General features: G+C 48.0%; 1 long non-coding RNA gene across 1 annotated transcript; it reads left to right on the top strand.

The window, feature by feature from the left end:
- Positions 1-11814: 11814 nt before the first annotated feature.
- LOC117010452 lies at positions 11815-13260 on the top strand. Its single transcript, XR_004420676.1, has 3 exons — positions 11815-12225; positions 12564-12677; positions 13044-13260. It is a non-coding gene; the product is annotated as an uncharacterized LOC117010452 (long non-coding RNA).
- Positions 13261-22623: the final 9363 nt, after the last annotated feature.

The raw sequence follows: 22623 nt of genomic DNA, 5'->3' as shown, positions 1-22623 counted from the left end.
ACGCCGTCTTCCTGCTCTCAGTCCCAGTGGTGGTAGGAGCAGGGCAGTTCCCCCACAGCTGCCAAGAGCAGGAACAATGGCAGCAGCCTAGGTGGGACAGGGACAGAGGAAGGACTCCCCCTGCTCACCGCGTGGAGCGTGACGCTTGGCTGGGGTGCAGAGGTGGCCGGCTGGATCAGGGAAAACGCAGCAGTGCAGCAGCCGGCAGCGGCGAATGTGGGTCTCCACATTGGGAATGGCAGGGTGTGGTAGGTCGCAGCCCCCAGACGTCTTTCTTTGACGAGCACGGTCAGGTGAGTGTGTCCTCCAGAGCACAATTAGCTCTCCTCCTTCCTCCATGCCACCTCTTTGTCTTGAGCAATCAAAAGCTGGGGGTGCCGCCTGGCAGGCCTCCTCAGCATGATAATGCTCTCCAAAGAGGAGGAAATGTAAGGGAAGAAAACCCCCAACCCTCAACGTTATCCACCCCGAATTTTTCCTATGCCAACACACTACATCAAATTAAAACCTTTTAATTCTATAAATGCAGTTACAGACAGTATCATAGATAGTTCAACCTAGAACCAGGTCTCCTTGGGCTATGCATCGGGTTTCTCCATCCTTTTGCTGCACCCACCAGGTACAACGTGGTCCTTGAGCGAAAAACACCCCACAGACAGGAATTTCTTTCCTGGAGGCAGAGTTTACCCAAAAAGTTTTTCCTAGCATACCTCTCAGGTGTACCACTGGAACCTTATCTCCATCTGGTGTTGCCAAGAGTTCAGACTGCACAGGGCCTGCTCAGTTAGTGGAACCTCGGGTATTCACTAACCATGTGGCCTTTGGTAGTTTACTCTCCCTGCTCTTGAAAGTCCCCCCACCAAGTCCCTTCAAGGTGGTTTAAGCAGGCCATTGCACCGTTCGACTTTCCCAGCCGCATGGTAGGGGATATGGTACACCCACTCAATGCCGTGTTCTCTAGCCCAGGTGCTTATAAAGCTGTCTTGAAATGAGTCCCCTTGTCTGACTCAATTCTGTTTGTCTATCTTTGACACCTCTATCTGTGCAGCCTGATCTACCTGCTCGTTGTGTCGGTGCTCCTCATTAGCCCGACTCTTGGGAGCATGGGCATCTACATGACGGACTTACACAGGTAGCTCCTCTACCTGAGTGGCAATGTCTTTCCACTCATCAGCAGCCCAGATTGGTTTTCCCCTATATTGCCAGTTTGCCTTTTTTCACCTTTCCAGCCAACCCCACAGAGCATTGGCTACCATCCGTAAATCAGTGTAAAGGTAGAGCTTTGGCCACTTCTCTCTCTCAGCAATGTCCAAGGCCAGCTGAACAGCTTTGAGTTCAGCAAGTTGACTTGATCCACCTTCTCCTTCGGTACCTTGTGCAACCTGTCGTGTACGGCTCCATACGGCTGCTTTCCACTTCCGATCCATTCCCACGATGTGGCAGGAGTTTTCAGTGAAAACAGTGTAGCGTGTTTCATCTGCTGGCAGTTGGTTATACGGTGGGGCTTCCTTAGCCTGGGTCACTTGTTCCTGCTCCTCTTCGTCAGTGAGACCAAAATTTTCACCTTCCGGACAGTTTGTAATTATCTCCAAAATCCCAGGGCGATTCGGATTTCCAATGCGGGCGCGTTGCATAATGAGGGCAATCCACTTGCTCCATGTGGCGTCGGTGGCGCGGTGGGTAGAGGGAACCTTTTCTTTGAACATCCACCCCAGCACTGGTAGTCAGGGTGCCAGGAGGAGTTGTGCTTCCATGCCAATCACCTCTGAGGCAGCTTGGACTCCTTCATAGGCAGCCAAGATCTCCTTCTCTGTGGGAGTGTAATTGGCTTTAGACCCTCTGTAGCTCCAGCTCCAGAATTCCAGTGGCCGGCCTCGAGTCTCCCCCGGCACCTTCTGCCAAAGGCTCCAGGACAGGCCATGGTTCCCGGCTGCAGAATAAAGCACATTCTTCCGCTCTGGTCCTGTCTTGAACTGGGACAAGGGCTACTGCACGAGCGATGTCCTGCTTGATCTGGGCGAAGAATTGCTGCTGCTCAGCACCCCAGTGGAAATCGTTCTTCTTGCGGGTGACCAGGTAGAGAGCGCTCACAATCTGGCTGTACTCAGGAATGTGCATTCTCCAAAAGCCTATGGCACCTAGGGGCAGAGAGCTTTAGGCCACAGAAAGGTAAGCCAGTGGGGAATGCCTGGATTTTCACCTTTCATTATTTTTCAATAGAAATGACCAAAATGAAAGTTACCAAGCAGTGCCTGATCTCCACTGCCAGCTCAGTGTGAGAAAAGTGGCATTACTTTATTTGAGTGCTGGCTGCATGGGGAATCACTTCCCTAACATGTGCACACCCACGTGTCTGTACCCATGGAATTGAGACATATTCATTACTTTGCTCAAACTCACAGGCTAAACATTCCCACAAAACATTTGACTTATTTAAATCACTTCCTCAAAATTATGGACATTGAGAGTAGGAATCTCTTGAGGATCACTGGTGCTCATTTGGCAAACATCCCATTCCTCAAATTCTCCTCCTGTGGTCAAGAGGTCTAAATTGTCTGGTGCCAAAGGAGAGACACCATGGAAACAAGATCCTCCACCTACTTTTGGTGTAGTTTGTTTGCGGGCTTGGTGTTTGCAGTTTCTTGTTGTTTGTTTGTTTGTTTCGTTTTGCTTTGGGTTGGGGAGGTTTGTAGAGTTGTTTTGTTTTGTTGGTTACTTTGGTTTGGTTTGGTTTGGTTTGGTTTGGTTTGGTTTGGTTTGGTTTGGTTTGGTTTGTCTGCTTATGGTTTTAACCCAAGACCTCCAGTACACAGAGAGGTAAAAGCCCTGGCAAGCGCACACCTGGGAAGAAGCTGGATGCATAAGGAGGCAGACTTTCATTCCTAGCTTTAATAGAGTAAACCCTGCTTTGTTTCTTCATTTCTTCACTTGAGTCTTCCGCTAAAAGTCGCATTTTTTTTCCTAAATACTGACAACAGATGCTTGAATTTTTTGGTTCTCTTTTGCTTTGCCTTTGGTCTAGGATGTCTTCAAGTTGCCCTGATAAGAAGACATTCTTTACTGAAGGACACAGCAAACACATGAGATGAGGGTTTGAGTCTATGAAATGTCCAGGCCCCCAGTACTTCCCTTGACGTGAGCTGCAAGATGCAGGTGGTCAAGCTGATATTCTGGACAAGAAAAGGCAGATGTATCTTCCACTGCTTGGCAAGAAGTTTTTCCAGCAAGCAGAAGGATGTAGGAGGGCACCTCAATTCCAGGAGCCCTGCAGAATTTGTCTGCCTCTCACAGTTTGTGTGGCACTGATAAACACACAGGCTCACAGCCACACACCTGGATGAGGAATAGTCCATACCATTTCAAGTCCAAGAGCAGTATTCCACAATCACTTCTGAGCTACCTTAGGCAGTGACTAAACTACCTGTGACAGCAGCCAGAATGAGATGTGATTATTACTGAAAACTCCACTGAAAAATACCACTTTTGTTCCTTTCCCACAACCCTCACCACAATATTTCACCATGACCTTTAGTCCTCCTGGAGCTACGCAGGCAACAAATGCCACTTCCCACTGGAAGAGTCACAGGCAGCCGGAATGGGCACAGATGATGAGAATATCTTCCACTTGAGCTACCTGGGCTCTTCAATGTCCCTGACACACTTCCACCAGCTCAGCTCACTCGAGGGAGGACAACGATCCTGGCAGACCTGAGCGTGTCCAGAGACAGAGTGACTCAAACCAAGGACTCACAGCTTCAGCTTCAACGAGACTTGTGTAGTCATCACACTAAACAGTTCATGGAGATACCCTGCTGAGACTGGGAAATGTACACAGAGATTTTAGTCAGGGGGAGCAGCACTAGGACAACCTGAAGTGGTGTTTGCAGACAAAACAAAGCCAAGTGAGGAGGCAGAGAAAGCGGCAGAAGTTATTTGCAAAGTTCAACAAAGAACCATTTCACATCAAGTTCATTCCAAAACTGAGGGGCATTTTCAGGGCAGTTACCATGACTTTTTACTTTCCAGTTTTGTTTTTTGTATAACAGACTTTATGTTCTCTCTCCTTACACTCTCAAGTCCAGAGACTAAGGTGGCCCCCTAAGTGCTGCTTTCAGATGTTTCGAATTCACTAGAATGAAAAGTATGGCTAGTCTGTAATGAGTGATTGGAGAGACAGGGAACATTCTGAGTTGTGATCAGAAGCCAATTTTTTGAAGGCGTTTATATCAAGTTTCACTTGTATGGCACTTAAATAGGGTTCTAATTCTGGTAAAAATTTCCCATTGGTTACACATTCTTCATGACATCACATTGCCTGGTAACATTATCATATCACAAAGTTTCACAACATGTTTCTTGGTCACTTCTTGCGCAGGGAGCATTTATCTTGCATCTGTCTCGCCCGTGGTTTCTGCTCAATAGGGCCTATGATATCAGGCCCCCCCATCAGTTCCCTTTGTACCTGGTGCTGCAGGAAAATTGCCGTTGTCTGATGGGATTCTGTCTCCTGTGAAAATAGTTTTAGATACGTAAAGGTAAAATTTGGATTCTAAGTGTTCCCATACTAGGTTAAAACCACATCTGTGAGAAGGAAGAAAATGATGAAGATTCTATTTCCCATTCTGTAGCCAAGGAATCAAAGAAATATATGCTCAATTCAATGACTTATCACTTGCTTTGCAGGAATCAGTGTGCCAAGAATTCTCACTTTTATCAGCAATGTTAAGTTCTAGAGACAGACTCCAGGAAAATTGGTCAGAAAAAGACACATTTTTTCCACAGGCTTTTGCTTTTCATGGTGCTGTGGTTAGACCAAGTAACTGAAAACATTGGCAGGAACCCTTTGACACAAGCACAATGTAGAAATAAACAGGACAGGATTCATTCAGAGAATAACAGTTAGCTCCCAGAAATCAGGAACAGTCTGGGTACACCACCTTAAGGAATACTGCTGGCACAAGTGTTGGAGGAAAACCTGTCTAAGCATGGGAGATGAAAGGGTCAAGGCAGTGACACAGCTGTGTGCAAATGAGAAAGGGAAAATTGTGTCCTCCTACACTGCAAGCAGATCTTACCTGCTAGCAGTAGTGCACACAGGAGAGTTTCAGCTGAAACACACACACCCCCCAATGTATCGCAGATATACTGAAAAGATGAAAAATGTCTAACAGCTTCTGAAAAATAAGTGAGTATAGACTGGTTTAATGTTGCCCCTTTTGCATGTAATACCAGGAGACTAGTGAAAAAAATATATTCACAAAAAGCATATTTCCCTTTCAGAACTGCTCTTTCACTTGGAACTGGTAAGTATTCACCAGTAGCAAAAACACTAGAATTGAATTTTCGAAATGGTAACAGTTGTGATTCAAAAGTTACCATGCTATGTAGGGAAAAAATAAAGATACGGAACAATAGTACTTGAAGTGATCAGGTCTGTACATTGAGTTATGTTCTTTACTAATTCTTTTTAAAAGGGAAAGAATTAATTTTAGAATAAAATCTTAATCTAAAACCATATACTACAGCTTTAAGGATCTTCTTTCCTAGAAATTAAATTAACAATCTTTTCTGTGGCTCATTTTTACACCAATTGTTGGCCCAAACACTGAAATCTAATATCTATTATTTACCTTGTGCGTTTGTAACTGAGATTGAATTGTATCAGTAGAGTACAAAGCTGGAGAAGAGTCATGCTGACAGACACAAGAGAAGCACATTTCTAAGTTTCAGTGTCTTTAGAACACAGCTAAGGGTAACATCTCATTCTTAGCCACACAGTACTGTGGAAAAGTCAATGTAACCATTACTATACCACAGGTGTGACTAAACATTCCAATGGACAATCCACTTTGCAACCACCTCCTTCCTCATCTCCAGCAGGCCACAGGGCCAGAATGCACATATGTTTCATGACTCATAGAGGTTACAAAGGAGCTCTTAAAAATGAGACTTTTCTTGATGAAGCAGCACATAGACAGACATGTGGGAAATAAGAGCCAGGAAACATGAAGAAAGATGTTCCTTCTTTTCTGAACTCCTGTCTTCTCCTTTTGGTCTATTCATTAGAAATTCCATTGTAATTCAGTTGCTGGGATAATAAATGTGAGGTTTGTTACACTGTGTTTAAAGAAAGACAAACACCATCCCACCAAGGCAGAGCATTGGTAATTCAGGTTCTGTTTTAAGCTATTTAAGATGAAATGGGAAGAGGCTTTCCACTTAGTGGGTTTTATTTTTCCTGAGAAAGCCAGCACACAGAGGAAAAGATGACAGGGCATCTTGAGAACACTCACTCCAAAAGACTGCTCCAGAATGTGATGAGACCAACAATCCTTGTGTCAGCGTGTCACCCACAGGGCAGCGACTGAAGGGACAGGGCTGGGCTCCTCACAAGGGACCTGGAAGGAGGGCAGGAGAAGGCAGTGTCAGCTGGAACTCAAGACAAGCTGGATGTAAGGAAATTATCCACTGTGTGTGTGGGATGAGCTTCGGCCATACCGCCAAATATGCTTACATGAGTCCTCATGGTTAAACCACGTAAAGACATAAAAAAGGGCAGGAATTAAAAGAGATGGAGGAAATAAGTCTATTTTTTCCTGCTCTGGAAACTGTTTCCAGCTCAAGAGACAATTTAAAATAAAAAGAACAAGTGACACTAAGCAGAGCATTGCAAGATCACCATTGTTGTTTTGCATCGAAAAGACTTGGCTTCAGGAGGGATTTTACATTGTAACTCCCTCCTGGACTGTGGGAAAAAAAAAAAAAAGAGAATAAATTTTTACTGAGGAAAGAAAAATGCAAAATCTCATGGTGAAGAGAGCAGCATCAGTTCACTATCCCTGTAAGCCATTCATCCCTCGGGTAAAGGAACATCCTTCCAGGCTTCAGGACTTCAGCTCTGATGAAAATGCTGACTAAACTGCTGCCCCTTCCTGCTGCTGCTTCTATCTCCAAAGAACGAGAAATGTGCCAAATCTGCTGAAGACACGCAGAGACAGTGAGCAAGAACCAACCAGCTGGCTGGAAAAGGGGCAAAAAGAATGTCTTCAATTCTCTCTTTTCAGTTCCCCTTCTCCCATTTGACCTTGTCTGCTTCAAAGTGGGGAACTCTGTTTGCAACTCCAACCAAAACAGTGAAGCTCCTCAATCTAAGATCTTTTTCCTCCCTTCGGCTCTGCAGAACACGGAGGGATTTTGCTCTCACTGGACAAAGAGGAGAAGTTTCCCGGAATTCCTCAATTTGCACCCCTTTCTGACAGTTCCTGCGCTTGCCTCGGTGGTTTGGGTTGTGCTGCAGAGCCAGGGCAGAGGATGAGCGCGGGCAGAGGGACAAAGGAAGAGTTCGCAGCTCGCCCCGCGCTGCCCCACGGTGCCCGCCCAGCCCCGGAGCCGCCCCGCCCGCGCTGGGCCCGCAGCCCCGGCTCTGCCGCGCGCGTCCCCGCCAAGCCCGGCCCGCGCGGGGGCCGCGAGCGGGGCCGAGCGCAGCGCCCCCCTCAGGCCGCGCGCCGCCGGCGCAGCCGCGGCCGTTGCACTGCGGGCGTTGCGGCGACACTCGGCGATGAGCGCGATGGCGGATCTGCCGCTGCCCGCTGGGCTCAACGCCAGCACCTTCCCTGCCAAGCTGTGGCACCTCGTGAACAGCCCCCGCGTCCGCTCCGTGCGCTGGGACAGCCGGGGCCAGGGGCTGCTCATCGACCGCTCCCTGTTCGAGCGGGAGCTGCTCCGCCCGGGCAGTGCCCAGGGTCCGGCCCCGCACACCTTCAGGGCCACGCAGTTCCCCAGCTTCGTGCGCCAGCTCTACCGCTACGGCTTCCGCAAGGTGCCGGGCTGCCTTGGCTCAGCTGTGCCGGGCGAAGCCGAGGCCGGGCTGCACTACACGAACCCCTGCTTTCGCCGCGACCGGCCCGAGCTCCTACTCCGCATGCAGCGCCGGAGCGGGGCCAGCAGGCAGCGGCGGGCGGCGGGGCGGGAGCGGCGCAGGCGCCCACCCCGCGGCTCCCAGCAGCTCCCCAGGGCACGGCCGTTGCCGGACGGGCGGGACGGGCGCAGTCGCTTCAAGGCGCTGCCCAGGGAGCGGCCGCCGCTGCCGCCTGGGCGCCCGCCCAGCGGCTTCCTCCTGCTGCACAGGGAGCGGACGCTGCCGGACGGGCGGGAGCTGCGCAGCCCCCGGCCCGGCCGCTTGCAGCAGCCCCCCGGGGAGCGGCCGCTGCTCGTGCGGCGCCCGCCCTGCGGCTTCCACCTGCTGCACAGGCAGCGGCCGGTGCCGGCCCCGCGGGAGGGGCCGAGCCGCTTCCAGGAGCTTTACGGGGAGCGGCCGCTGCCCGCCGAGCGGAAGCTGCTCCGGGTCCCGCCCTGCCACTTCCTCGGGCTCCACGGGGAGCGGCCGCTGCCACTCGGGCAGGAGGGGCCCCCCAGCCGCTTCCAGCAGCTCTACGGGCAGCAGCTGCCTCCGGCCGACCGGGAGGGGCTCGGGATCCAGCCCTGCAGCTTCCAGCAGCTCCACAGGGAGCAGCAGCCCCCAGCCTCTGACATGCCAGGTAGGAAGAGAATTCTAGCCTTGCTTTTCCAAAAGATCATGAAAAGTGACCTCTTGCAGTACTTTTCTGCACTGTTCTGTCATTGTGAGACAGAAAGGCCAAAAGATTCTCTGCCTGGGTTTCCTGTGTGCTTCCTGTGATGTTTGATCCAAAGCAGCAAGAGAGCTCTGTGCCTCAAAGCCACATTCTGCGACCTGACCAATGTGTTTGGATTCCTGCAGCCACACCGGGCACTTCAGCCCCCAGTGCTCCACCTGGTAGTGCTGGTTGTGCAGCACTGATGGCCTCCAGCTCAGCACAAAATGCATCCGCGGAAGAGGAATCAGATCTAGGGCTTAAACTAGAAAAATGGATTCGGGAGATCAGGAGATCCCTGCCTCAAAGGTCTCCCTCTGCTCAGGTAACCCCATTGGATGGGAATAAAAGAGGCTGGAGTGAGAGCTTTTGAATGTTGTTACATGGCTGAGAAGCAAAGGCTTCTTGAAATTAATTTGGTTCATTATTATATAGTTATCTAATTATTCTTAATAAAGTAAGATCTCTAGAAGAAGAGGGAAGAAAAAGTCTTCCCCCCTTAGTAGGCTGAGATGTGTGAGCCTGTGTTGGCTGTGTTTGGTTGCTCTTTTTCCTGGGAAGAATGCCTCATGCAGTGGCATTTAGGGAGATGCTTTTGGGCATTCTATCAGGAGTTGTTTGATGGGAAGGAAGAGAAGAGTTTTTGGAGAATGGCACTGAAGGCAAAGTGTCCCCACACAAGGAGGGGCATGCAAGAGGTGCCTCAGTTCCAGCAGCAGATGTGGGCTCTGCCTCTTTTGTGTTGGAAGGCCAAGGCAAAGCAAGGGCTGGGCTGCAGCTGCTGCTGTGTGAGCCCTGCCGTGCGTGTAGGCACTCCCAGAGCTGTGTTTGGGGATGGGCTGGAGCTGCAGCTTTCTGTCCGTTTGAGAAATTCAGTCTTTGTGTTAGGAATCCCATTTCTCTTCCCTCTTCCCAGACTTTTCTGGAGTGTTGCAAAGGCCTTCTAGCAGTTATTATACGTGTTGGCCAAAGAAAGCCTCTCTTCCCTTGATGTGCTGACCCCACTGGGTGCAGTACATCTATGATTGAGGAAGGGCAGACTCAGGGTGGGGAGTGTGATATTTTGGATTTACTAATATCTTATTCCCAAGTGGGATGCCTTTTGTCTTCCATAAATTCACACATAGCAGTTTTGAAAAGCATTTTATTCTATACTAAAAGGAAGCATTGCAGGCTTGAACCATCTTTAGAATCTTTAGGATTCTGATAGATGGGCTATTGCAGAAGATGGGTTGGGGTTTTTTTTTACCCTCCATATTTACAGATTTTTCCCACTGGAAAATTTGATCCTGGAAATACCCTGGTCCATAAATGTTTTCCTGGATCATACGTATGGGGCTGCAGCAGAGGCCTCCAGAAAGCACCACCTGGATTGTCTGAGCGGTTGCGTGGGGGTGGTGAGACTCCCAGCCAGAAGTGAAATGTGTGCTTTTTGTGTGGGTTTGCAGCACACAGCCCTGGGCAGTGCTGGGAGCGAGCTCTGCCCCTGCTGCCAGCCGTGTTGTCAACAAGGAGGGCCCCTGGCTTTCTGCTGGCTGATTTCTTACAGCTCATGGGATGAGCCAGGGTCAGAACATGAGGGCATGTCCCCTCACTTGTGGTCTTCTGGTTTCCTGCGTTGATATTTTGCCTCCAAGGTCATTTTGTCAGGGCTTCAGTTTCCCCTTGGGCACCCAAATCCTGAGTTTAAAATGCTTCTTGTGGTAACCATGTGGGCAGTGTTCCCCCTCTGTGTTCAACATCCCTTGAGAGTGGAGAAGGAGACTTACTGTATCTCTGATATGATACCAGGAAAACAGTGAGTGATCTTTGTGTTTCTTTCTTTCTTTCTGTTTTTCTTTCAAGGGCAATGTTAATGGTGCTCCTGAGTCTTCAGGAGAAGACGCTCTGAACAGGGCTGCAGCTCAAGAAGTTTCATCTGGCACCGAGAGCTGCGGGAACAGTTCCCCAGAGCGTGAGGAGCCTGGTAAGGAGAGAGCCCACATCGGTTTAGAGAGGTGTGAGACGGCTGCTCTGAGCCTGCCTCTGACAGGAAGGGAGATCAGAGAATTGAGTTCTTGTCTTTGGGATTGGCGCTTCTCGGTGCCTGTAGTTCAAATCCTGCACTGACACAACCTCCCCAAGCCCTGGCCTCCACGCTTCTCCAGAGGCTCTGACACTGAGTCCTCTGCTGTGGCAAGAGAGGCTGGAATAAACCTGAGCTTGTGGGAGTTGTGTCACCGAGCCTGGTGTCCCAATTTTGTGCTGGAGTCCGAGGATAAGTTTGCTGAAGGTGACAGGGGAGGCCAGACTGAACGCCTCGTGAAAGAGCAGAGGGGAAAAAAAGAGCAGAAAGTATGACTAAATGTAGTACCAGTCTGCTGGTATTTCTTGTGTCCTGAGACACGAGAAAAACAAGGAGCAGAAGATCAGAGTCCCAGCAGTTGAAAAATTGCAAATCCAGTAACAAAAGGAAAAGCCTGAATGACCCCAGAGTAGGGAGACCAAAGAGGACAAAGGGAGCACTTTAGTTCCTTTCCTTAGCAAGGCTGGTGCAGCCTGCAGGCCTCCTAGGGAGCTCTTTCCCTCCCAGCTCTTCCTGCGAGAGGTGATGGTCGAGTTGGGGCAGCTGCTGCTCACTGCAGAGGGCACTTTGTAGATCTCAGGTGATGGAGCTGGTTCATAGCTCACAGCACCCTTCAGCTTCAGCCATTTCAGAGAGGACTGAGGTCTCTCTGTCAGCTCAGAGAAAAAACAAGGCTGGGCTTCTTTGTGGGAGCTGGAACTGTGTGTGTTTCAAGGTCTCGTGGGTGCTGTTTGCTCTCTGAGTGCTGAGACTTCATCGAGACACTTGAATGCTTTCCAGAGTTTTGAACATTGAGAAGGATCCCTGTTCTGTAAAGGGCAGGCGTCAAATTCCTAGTGAGAGTCTGCCTTCAGACCATCTTGAAAAGTCCCTGAGTTAAGGACAGTTGGTGCCCAAGGGAAACGTGCACAAGGGCCAATACTGACTCAGTGTTCCCTTTGCTTCCCAGATGCCATCTGATCTGCCTCTCCAGGAGGGCTGCCCTGTGTGGCAGGAAGACCCAGAGGGAGGGCCTGTGCCCGTCAGGCAGGTGAAATCCCTCTGCCAATAGCCATATTTGTAGTTATATTTATATATCTACAGAGTTATGTTTATGGATTTATATATGTGTATTTATATATCTATATAGCTGTATTTATAGATCTGTATAGTTTAATTTTTATATATGGTTGTAGGTGTATATAGTTGTATTTTTACATGTGAAGTTATAGTTGTAGATGTGCCTAGTTGCATTTATACATGTATATAGTTACATTTACATATATATGGTTATGTTCATAAATAGGTATAGTTGTATTTATAGCTGGGAGTTTAGGTACATAGCTTAATAGCTGTATAGGTACAGACCATTTCTTAATCTTTTTCCCCCCCTGAATGCTGTTTTCACCTCTTGTTTTCCCCCTGTGTCCCCTCTGTCCCCTCTTCCTTTGCTGGTCCGAGCTGGCAACCGGGCCGGTCGGAGCAGCAATTCCAGCCCCAGGTGTCCCTGGAGCAGTGGGATCTGCCAGTGGCCCCAGGCACTGTCCCCTGAGGAGCTGCTGAGGGACGGTGAGACTGAGGGGGCTGAGCAGGGGTGACACTGAAGGGACGGTGACCTTGAGGTGCTGCTGGGGCTGAGGGTGTGGGGCAGCTGAGGGCCATGGTGGCACTGGGGTGACAGGGAAGTGGCACAGGCTGAGGGGGTGGCGGGTCTAAGGGGACAGGATGGGTCAGAAGGGACTGAGGGGGGTGAGAAAACTGCGGGGCTCTGAAGAAACTGAAGGGAACTCGGGGTTTGCCCAGAGCGTGGCGGGGCTGAGGGGATGGAGGGGCCAGCAGGGAGCACAGAGGGGTCCGGGACTGCGGGGACCTTGGAACCAATTCCTGAGCCTCTGTTTTTGCCACAGCTTCACTGAAGGCCTTGAGGAGAGCAGGAGGAGTGAGAGGAGCCAGCAGGGAGAAGCCGAAGGCCACGAGCAAGAGCAGTGAGCAGGGAGCTGCTGCTGCCCCGGGAGAGCCGGGTGAGGCCACAGGGCCGGCGGGGCAGGGTGGAGTGAGGGTGCCGTGGGCTGTGGCCGTGGCAGTGCCCGGCGGGGCAGGAGCGGGCCCTGCCCGTGCTGGGGCTGCTCAGCGCAGCTGCCCCGGCCGGCACAGGGGCTGTCCTTGGGCAAGGCAGCTGTGCCGGCAGGGCCCGGGAGCTGTGCCGGGCTGCCGGGGGCTGCGGGACAGTCCCGCCACGGCTGCGCTCACACACCGTGGCCCGCTCGGCCTGCTTTTTCTTTCCAGCCCTCCTGGGGAGGCGCTGAGATTTTCCCTTCCCTGATGGAATGCAGGTGCTGCTGAGAGAACGGCCCTGCTCCTGATTCAGTGTTCCCTTTGCTTCCCAGATATCCCATGAGCTGACCCTGTCCAGTAGAGCTGCTCTGCACGGGAGGAAGAGCCAGAGGGAGAGGCTTTCAAGACGGGGCTGTTGGAGTTCTGTTTTCTGCTTAGAGTTCTCGTTGAAGATACATGGACTTGGACACAGAGAGCTATAATTATATGGATATTTACAAATGTGCTTGCTATTTGTAAAGGACTATTTCCATGTGTTTGTTATATTTATGGATGTACTATGTATACATGTGTATATATATCCAGTATATATATGTATATATATACATATATGTGTGTAATTACTTATATATGTTTATATGTATCTAAGTATCCACATATGTTGGTATATCTGACTTTAGTTCTATTTCCTGGGTTTTCAGTTGGGTAGATATCTATCTGTGTTGATGCAGTTATAGGTATATGACTCTTTAAATGGGTATATTGGTATTTGCTTAAGTACATATCTTCTGTTTCTGTATGTACCTTTATCTATTTCTATGTATGACTGTATTTCCATATGTGTGGAGATACATTGCTGTATATTTGCATTGATGCAGTTGGATGGATATTTGGATTGATAGAGTGATAGTTGGATATTGATAGGTTTGGTTAATGTATCTACTTACATATAGTATATAATATGTTATGGTTAATTTACATTTACACCTGTAGATTGTTCTATATGTATTTATATATATGTGCATACATATATATACATATGTTTAAAATATATATATAAAAATATATAGCTATGTATTTAACTCTATTTAAACATGTATGTAGTAGTATAGTTGTATAACTTTATCTGTAGCGTTCTTAGTGTAGGGTTAGAGAGGGAATGCATATTTTCTAATTTCTATATGGGCTGCACGTAATAAATTGTATGTAATAAATTAAGTTGTTAAACATCTGTTAGATCTTTGTGTATAGTGAGTTCTTGTAGAGTTTGGCAATAAATTAAGTTTTTGTTAACTGAAGTTGATCTTTGTACATTTTTGCATAGTATTGTTGTACTAATGTAATAAATTCTTTTCCTAACCTTAACTGAGATTTGTACAGTTCTGTATTGTCAGCGCGGGTGAAACAATTTGTAATAAATGACATTTTTCAACTGAAATCGATTCTGGTGTATTTGTGGATCATCTGTGCGGCTGCAGCAATCTGCAGGAAATGACATTTTCCAGCTGAGATGGTTGTTGCATGTTTTGTGCTCTCCAAAGCAATGGACAGATGTAAAGGTGATGATGCTGGGGGATTTTGGCCATGAAAATCTCCAGCCACGCCCAGCACATGGCCCACGTGCACTCAGGCTGGGCAAGGAAAGCGCAGATTTGGGATGGCAGCAGAGCCACACGTTCATTGAGAGCTCCCTGGAAACCCTGTTGAGAAAACTCTGGGAATCCACTGAGCATAGAACTCCTGCTCTGCGGATTTTCAGATCATTCAGTTGATGTTTGGTTCTTTATTTAAAAACATACATACATATATAAATATATATATATGTGTGTGTGTATATGTAGGCATTACTTAGTGAGCTACTTGATTGTGGGAACTGAAATGGATATTTCTGTCTCTATCTACAGAGTCAACAGAGTTGTACCATTCTGTGGCCATCTTTGAACTGAAATTGGTCATCGTATGTAAGCATCGCAGTTGTACCAATCTGTAATAAATTCCCCTTTGAAACTGACATTGGCTTTGGGCACTTCGCATTTCCATGATGAGTGACCAGTCAATATTTGTCGCTATTTCTTCACTGATCCTTAATCTTTGGTGAGTGTATGGCAGGCTGTGGCACCCAAATCCTCACAGGTCTGTCCGTCTGTGGTAATAGAACCTGGCTGAGGTTATTTGTCTGTGAGTTGTGATCCATCTCTAGAACCCCCTCAGGCAGCACCCGGGCTGGGGAGGGGAAAAATGTAAGGAGATTATGACATTTATTCTCTCTTCACACTGTTGGGGGTTGTTTTTTTTTTTCGTTTCCTCTGTCTCTGTGGAATTTTTTCCCATTGACATTCTAAGTAGCACTGATGGCTATTAACAGGGGGAGATTCCGTTTGGTTTATTTGGAGTTTCTGTCTAGAGGAGGGAAGGGGGAACGCCGCGAGATCAGAAGCAGGTAGAGAAGGGGGCAGGCACCCTCTCGCTCGCTCGCTCTCGCAGGCGGAGGAGGACGCCGCTGCTGCGCTGCTGCTGCCGACCCCCGCCATCCCAACGCCGCAGCCACCTTTTCTGTTGTGGGACCCTGCACTGCTGCCTTCTCCCTTCAGCCTGCTCTCTGCAAGCACCCTGCTGAGCACCGGGACCGGCACTGTGAGCAAAAGTCTCTCCTCCATCCCTTTGCCACCTGGGGCACCGCTGCCATCACCGCCTGCACTCGCAGCTGCTCGGGATCTGCCCTGCCCGGCACCGGTGACTGCAGCACAGGGAAGGGTGCCTGCGGGCGGGAAGGACTGGAGCTGGGTTACTGCTCTGCTTGTTGCTAATTTCATTGTTGTTGTTGTTTTGTTTCTCGTGTTAGAGATACTAGTAAAGAACTGTTGTTCCTATCCCCATATTTTAGCCTGAGAGCCCCTTAATTTCAAAATTACACTAACTCAGAGGGAGGGGTTTATTAGCTCCATTTTGAGGCAAGGCCCTGCAGACTGTGCAGTGGGTGCTCACCTGGAATGTGCATCCCTCAGGGTGCCCATTAATTTAGAACATTATGAAGGTACTGTAGAATTGAAATACAAACCCAAACTGCAGCAGAAGTCCATTGTGGTTTAGGTTGTTCCTAACGAGATTCTTCAAGTTGAGCACAGATTTTGTGTTCAGCAGACGCACAGGCAGGGGCTGCTTGGAGCACTGCTCTGGCATCCATTATTGTGAGTAGGGAATTGCAGGAATAAAAGAAGAGAAGCCCATCAACTCCTGAAGAGAAACAGTCACTGACAGGAAGCAGTGGGTGAAGAAATGTGAGGAGGAAAAAGGCAGAAAACGTGAGGTGACAAGAGTGAGAAATGTGAGTGGAAGTAGGAGAGAAGTGGGAGGGAAGAAATGGATATGAAACCTGAGTGGAAAAGGATGAGAAAACTGAGGGGGAAATGGTGAGAAATGTGAGTGAATATAGGAGAGGAAGGTTAGAGGAGAAAAGAGCGGGAAATACAGTGGGAAAATTCCGAGAAACTTGAGAGGGAAAGGGTATGAAACACAGGGGAAAAAATGGAGCAGCCTCTGTGGGGAAAAGAATAAGAAATTTTGCAGGCAAAGAAAGAGAAACAGGCAGAAAATGTGATGGGAACATTGTGAGAACACTGAGGGGGAAGAGTGAGAAAAGAGTGAGGGCCGAAGAAGGCAGAAAACATGAGTGAAAGAAGGGCCCAAAATGTGAGAGAGAAACTATAAGAAATATGAGAGGAAAGAATGATAAATGTGAAGGGAAAAGTATGAGAAATGTGAGAGGCAAAGGGTGGGAAATATGAGGGGAAAATCGAAAAACATGAGGATAAAACTTTGAGAAACGAGACTGAGAAAAGGAGAGAAACATGAGGGCACAAAAGTGCAGGACATGTGAGAGAAGAATTGTGAGAAACATGAGGGAAGGAAAACGATTTGAAATGAGTGGGACGGTGTGGAAATATGAGAGGAAAAGTGTGAGGAAAGTGAGCTGAAGTGGGTGGGGGAAATGAGTAAAATTTGGGAGGGAAACATGACCAGAAAACTGTGAGACTTGTGAGTGGGAAAAGATGGAAATGTGAGAGGGAAAAAGAAAGGAAATGTGAAGAAAGAAAAGGGCAGGAGAGATGGCACTACTGGCATAACAGCTGTAATAATTCCTAACACATTCCCCCATCCATTTGCCCATTTGGACAAGCCCTGGGCTTCTCTGTGTGTGCGTCTCTACCTCTACCTTTATTCCTATTTGGAAGCATTCAAACCGGCAGGATTTGCCTGCTTGCAGGAGCTGCTCCAAGCTGGGAACGTGAGTGGTGGTGCTGAATTCCAAAGGCTTCTGTGTCCCAAGGGAAGCCAAGGCAGGAGCGGGTTGGAAGGTGCTGGCGCTGCTGCTGCTGCTGTGTGCCAGAGAGCCCCGGCTGGGCAGGGCACGGCGCCCACTGCGCTGCGGGCTCTGTGTGCTGCCAGAGCTGGGCACACCCGGGAACCGAGGGGTTTGTGGGGCTGCATTGCTCTGCACACACTCGAGCTACCTGCAGCACAGAGCTTTGGTTGCCAGACGGGTAAACCAGAGGGAAACAGCTGGGAAAGGTTTCATTAGGTGTGCAATAGACATGGCCAAAATAAAAGTTACCCAGCAGGGCCCGATCCCCACTGCCAGCTCAGGGTTAGAAAGGAGGCATTACTTTATTTCAGTGCTGGGTGTGCAGGGAATCACTTCCATAATACATGCAAACCCAGCAGTCTCACCTACTAGCTTTTGTCCATGGAACTAAAGTATTGCTTTGCTAATACTAACAGGCTACACAGTCCCTCATATTATTTAACAAATTTAAATAATTTCCCACAATTTATTGTCATGAGTGTCCTGAGGCTCTCTGATGATTGTTGTCACTGGTTCAGGAGGAGATTCATCCACAAAAAAACTTAATGCGCAATGGGGGTTGCAAAACAGATTTATTCTATTAATTGCAGTAGCAAATAATACATACCAACCCCTGGATTCCCAAAAATGCACTGAGCAGGAGAAGGTGATGGAGAGCGGAGCTCAGCAGGAGAGACAGGTAGCTAGTGAACTTTCAGGACAGCCGCTTGATGAAAACGGTGTAGCATCTCTTCCTTCTCACCCTCCAGCCCTGAACCAGGCCTTCCATCTCCTGCTCAGGACTGGAATTTTCCCAGTCACAGCATCAGCTCCCACATGGCCATCGCATGAGATGAGGCCACGATGGCTCAGGATACTGACTCCATGCCAACAATGGCTCCCTCATGCTTTGTTCCTTTTTCAAAGCTGAACTGCCCACCCATTGACCAATCCATTGTTTCTCTCTCAAGGATCAAGTTCCCACCTGTTTAACAGTACAGGTTTCTTAAATGTCTTGTCGACCTGATCAAACATGGATCAAATACTACTGAGCCTCAGAAACAACTCTGGTCCCTCACCGTATTGTTTAGCAAATATCCAATTTAGGGAATATCCATAATGCTCCTTTAGTTTTCAAGAGTCTCCTAAAAATACTTTCATTCCCTTGAATATATTCCAACTACCTTCTTAACAGGACCCCTCTCTTTATTCTCAAGGCAAAGACAGCCACTTGCACACAATAATCACTGCAATGGGGGAAATACAGGGCAAAGTACTGTCTGTTAAAGCTAAAGGAATTCACAAGATTAAACCTTAGTTTTTACACTTTAATAGTTTCCCTAAATGTCTCCTCCACTCTCTGGGACATTAAGACAAGCATTTGGTCAATGTACCGTGCAAGTGCTTTGGTTGAATGAAGCCACATTGCATCTTTGCCACAGAAATTAGTAAAGACAGCACATATTGCCTACCAAAACCCTTCTAAATCAGATGACAAATCACACCCAAACCTCAGGTACATCCCCATATTCCCTGTCTCCAAGCAGCTCAGAGCTGCATTGCACAGTGCTTGTTGTGGCCCAGAGAGAACAAAGCAGGGTGGCCTGGTGCCCATGAGTGTTTCTGCAAAACGCTCTGCATTTCACACCTTTGCTGTGGCCCAGTGCAGAACTGCAGGATTGCAGGCGCTTCCTGCCAGAGTTGTGTGAGGCACTGTCCCTGCAGATGTGCCCTGACAAGCTGCCAGTGCCTCCCGCTGGCCTCGGTTCCCTGGCAGAGCTGCCGTGCCTGAAGGACGCTGCCCTGTGCTGGAGCCTGCGGAGCAGCACGGCTCCCTGCTCTGTGCCCAGAGTGCTGCACACACTGCTGCCCTTTCCCAGGAGTGCCAGGGCAGCCGGCACAAGAGTAGCAATCCTCAGCCAGGCCACCAGCCCTGGGCTGCTCTTTGCCTTTCTCTCCTGCTGGGCACACTCCAGAGGGCCAATGCCAGCAGTGTGTGCTGTGCCCAGCACGGCTGCGCTTCCTCTCGGGACCAGGCAGCTGCCAGCTTGGCTCTGAGAGCAGAGGATTCGCCCGGGACCAGGAGGAGGCACCCAGGGCCGTGCTGCTGTCTCCTGCAGCTCCAAGGGCTCCTTCCAGCCGGCCTCTGCCCAGGCTCAGGCTGCTCCAGGCTCTGCCAGGGCTCTGTTGGGCTCCAGCCTGGGCAGGGCAGGGCTCACTCTCACCTCACAGTCACTGACAGCTCTGCACCACATCCTGGAGATCCTTCAGAGCACCCTCACTGATCTTTCTGCTTTCTCAGTTGAGCCAAACTCTCCTGCAGCCAAAGAGATTGCACTTAGGGATGCAAATCCAAGTGACAGGAATCCAGATGCTCTTGGGTCCCAGCTGAAGCCCTGCATTCACATAGGATGTCCTGGTTGCCTCCTCCTCCTTTGGATTTTCCTGCAAATGCCATTGCCCTTTCTGTCTCAATTAGAAGTCACACAGCTGGTATAGAATGGGTCAGTGGGTCATACTCCAAAGAGAGTTTGGTCGGGGGAGGATGAATAAAGAACTTTTCCCACTTTCCAAGCACACCAAAGAAACCAGAAATGTCACTTTGCAGCACTGAGAAACCCTGACAACTCAGAAGGAAATGAAATTTCTCACAGGGTCAGAATGAGGGGAATCTTCTAAATGAGCTGAGGTTTCAGAAACTTGATTTATTTTCAATTCTAGTTTATATCCTCACTCTACAATCCTTTTCAACAATCCTTCTCTAAGCTGGTCATGGAGTAACTTATCCTGATGAGATTATCACAATCTTCACAACCTTCTCTCTTCCATTCTCTTTGTCCCTGAAATTATGAGTGGCACCAAGATGGAAAGAGGTTTAGATAATGTTACAGGTGTTCACTCACAAAACACTCCAAGATTTCTTCAACATTTTTGGCACGGAGACAATTGAGGAAGTTGTGAAGTACTCTCCAAGAAAGATAGGGGCATTCACTGCCCCTTGGAATGTTTCAAAATATTGACCCCCCTCAGCCAATTTCATATCCTTTCCCAGAAGAAGGTCATGGCATTGCAGACCCCAACTCTACCCTGTCAGCTGAATGTGTTTACAGGAAACTTAGGAAAAAGACTGAACTTTAAAGTCCACATGGGTCTGTGCAGGAATCTCTGTCTCCCTAGAAATACTGGTTGTGACAGAGTATTTTTGACAAAACTACAAAACTACCAGAGTTTCCATATAGAGACATTGAAACAATTTCTCTTTCAAGCCCGCTGAAGTATCTTCTCTCCAGCACTTGTAAATGTGTTTTACAAAACACTTGCCAAGATCTCCATATTCCTTGGCTCACTGACAAGGTGAAACCAAGGTCTACAAGCAGTCCTGGGAGGCGCTTCAGCTGGCATCTTGGAGCAGCCCAAATGCATTCCTCTGTAAACCTCCAAAACAAGGTGATTTCGGGAGGGGATTGTCCAAACTCCTACGCCTTTGGCAGCAGAATGCAAAGTGTTTAAATTACAAGAAAGTTGAAAAAAATAAATACCGGGATTTCTCCTTCTACTGAAAATGTTTATTTCAATGGATAAACCTAAGGCTTGAAGTATGACCAAAAGTAAGCCACTCCAAATGCTATATAAACAATAATGAGAGATAGAGTTATCAACAGTGAAATTTCTTTATTATTGTTAAAGTTCAATACTAACTTCTTTAAGTTTCTGAAACTCACGAATCTTCTTTGATCTAATCCCACATTTTGACAAATAATCTACTGTTCAGTTCTAACATAACCCACTGCTCAATATTAACAGAAATAATCCTAAAAACATAATCTCAAAATTGAAATAAAAATCCAGAGGTCACTAATTTATCAGGCTGAAGCAGATGTGTGTTGCCAGGACTCCACTTATTGCTTGTCAAATTCCGATATTTGCCTCTGAATATGGGACAGCTTTTTGTGAAGGTACTGGCACTTGCTCTTCATTTCAGAGTAGTTGGGGCTACCCTGTAAAGGAGAAATCAAAAGAAAATTTGGGCATACAAACATTTCTGCAGAGTTTAGAATCTGATACAGAATAAACACCTGTTGTTGATCACAGAGCTGTGATGTGTTCATAGTAGCATGTTTTCAAGAGGTGTTGCCTTTCTCACACCAATTGGGTTGTTGCTGGGCTTGCTCCATGAACTGTTCTATAAAAAGTGTGTGTTTCTTTAAAGGGTGTTTTACTTGTCCATTGCATGGAAGGAACTTATTGTGGCAATCCTCACACTGCTCGCATAGCCCTAAAATGCAACACTTTGGCCTGGTCATGCACATTGACATCACAGCTTTTACACCATCAGCACAGGGCTTGATCTTAATACACAATAGACAACGTTAAAAATGCACCAAATACCTGCCCAGGTCTTACTGGAGCATCTCTCTCAGAAGGCTCTGGAGATATCAATTGGCTGGTGCTGGTGGGGGTGTAAATATCAATTGTCATAGTTCTTTCCTTGCACAGCAAACAGATGTTCAGCATCAGGACTCAGGGAAACAGCATAAAGCTGAGTTGAGATAGCTTTAGGCTGGATGTCAGGAAAATGTTCTTGCGTGCTCCAGACAGTGCTGGAGCACTCGAACAGGCTCTCCTGGCCCATGGTCACTGTAGCAGGAGCTCAGGAAGCATGTGGAAAACACTCTTGGGCCCAGGCTGTGATTTTTTGCTGTCCTGTGCAGGGCCAGGAGTTGGAGTCCATGACCCTGATGGGTTGCTGCTGACTCAGCATATTCTAACAAGCTAGGCTTCGTTTCCCAGGGGGTTCTCTCTGAAAAGGTCTCTTTTCCTTCCTCTAAAGACTGAACTTACCTAGTAAGTATTGACTTCAAACTCTCCCTATCAATTTCACTGTAGCCAGGCAAATCAATCTGAAGGGTCTGAAACAGATGTTCCTTCAGACTGAAGGAATTATCCTTTAGATTCAGGTTGGCTACCTACAGGCAGACATTCAAGAAAACAAACATTCTTTATGGCTGCTATATGCAAACTACAGAAATTGGTCCTGAACAGTTGTTTTATGAGCACCCAGCTGGAACTGAACAATGTCCTTTGGTACAAAGATGAATTATTCCCCTACTGCATGAGTTTTAAGCCAAATCAAAGTTCCACCAATTGGAAAGAACCAAGTAATTCTATTCATATCTAGCAAGAGTTCCTTTCGAAGCCACATTTAGTGCTATACTGTGTAAGCAAAGGTTGTCAGGCTCAAAGTCCCTCTTCATGTGAGCCAGCGTTCAGAAATCCTGTGGGCACGGAGGCAGGCGGGAAGAGGCTGCTGGACCCCTCCAACGTTTCCCATATGGGATTTCCTGAATCAAAGCACTGCCTTCAAGGCTTCCCAGAGGGGCGAAACAAGATTCCTACAAGTGCAGCACTACTGTAATTTTCCCTTCTTCTAGACTTCCCTAAGATTTTATTCATACCATAGGACTGGCATGTTTTAGGTATTAGAGCCCTCTGTCCCCAGAAAGAAAAAGAAAGAAAAGTAACATAGATACTCAGAACTGGGAATTCACATCTTAGAAGCTTGTGTGGCT

This window comes from Catharus ustulatus, chromosome Z, assembly GCF_009819885.2.
Source record: "Catharus ustulatus isolate bCatUst1 chromosome Z, bCatUst1.pri.v2, whole genome shotgun sequence".
Lineage (NCBI taxonomy): Eukaryota > Metazoa > Chordata > Aves > Passeriformes > Turdidae > Catharus > Catharus ustulatus.
The sequence above is the reverse complement of the archived record's forward strand: the minus strand, read 5'-3'. Positions and strand labels throughout refer to the sequence as shown.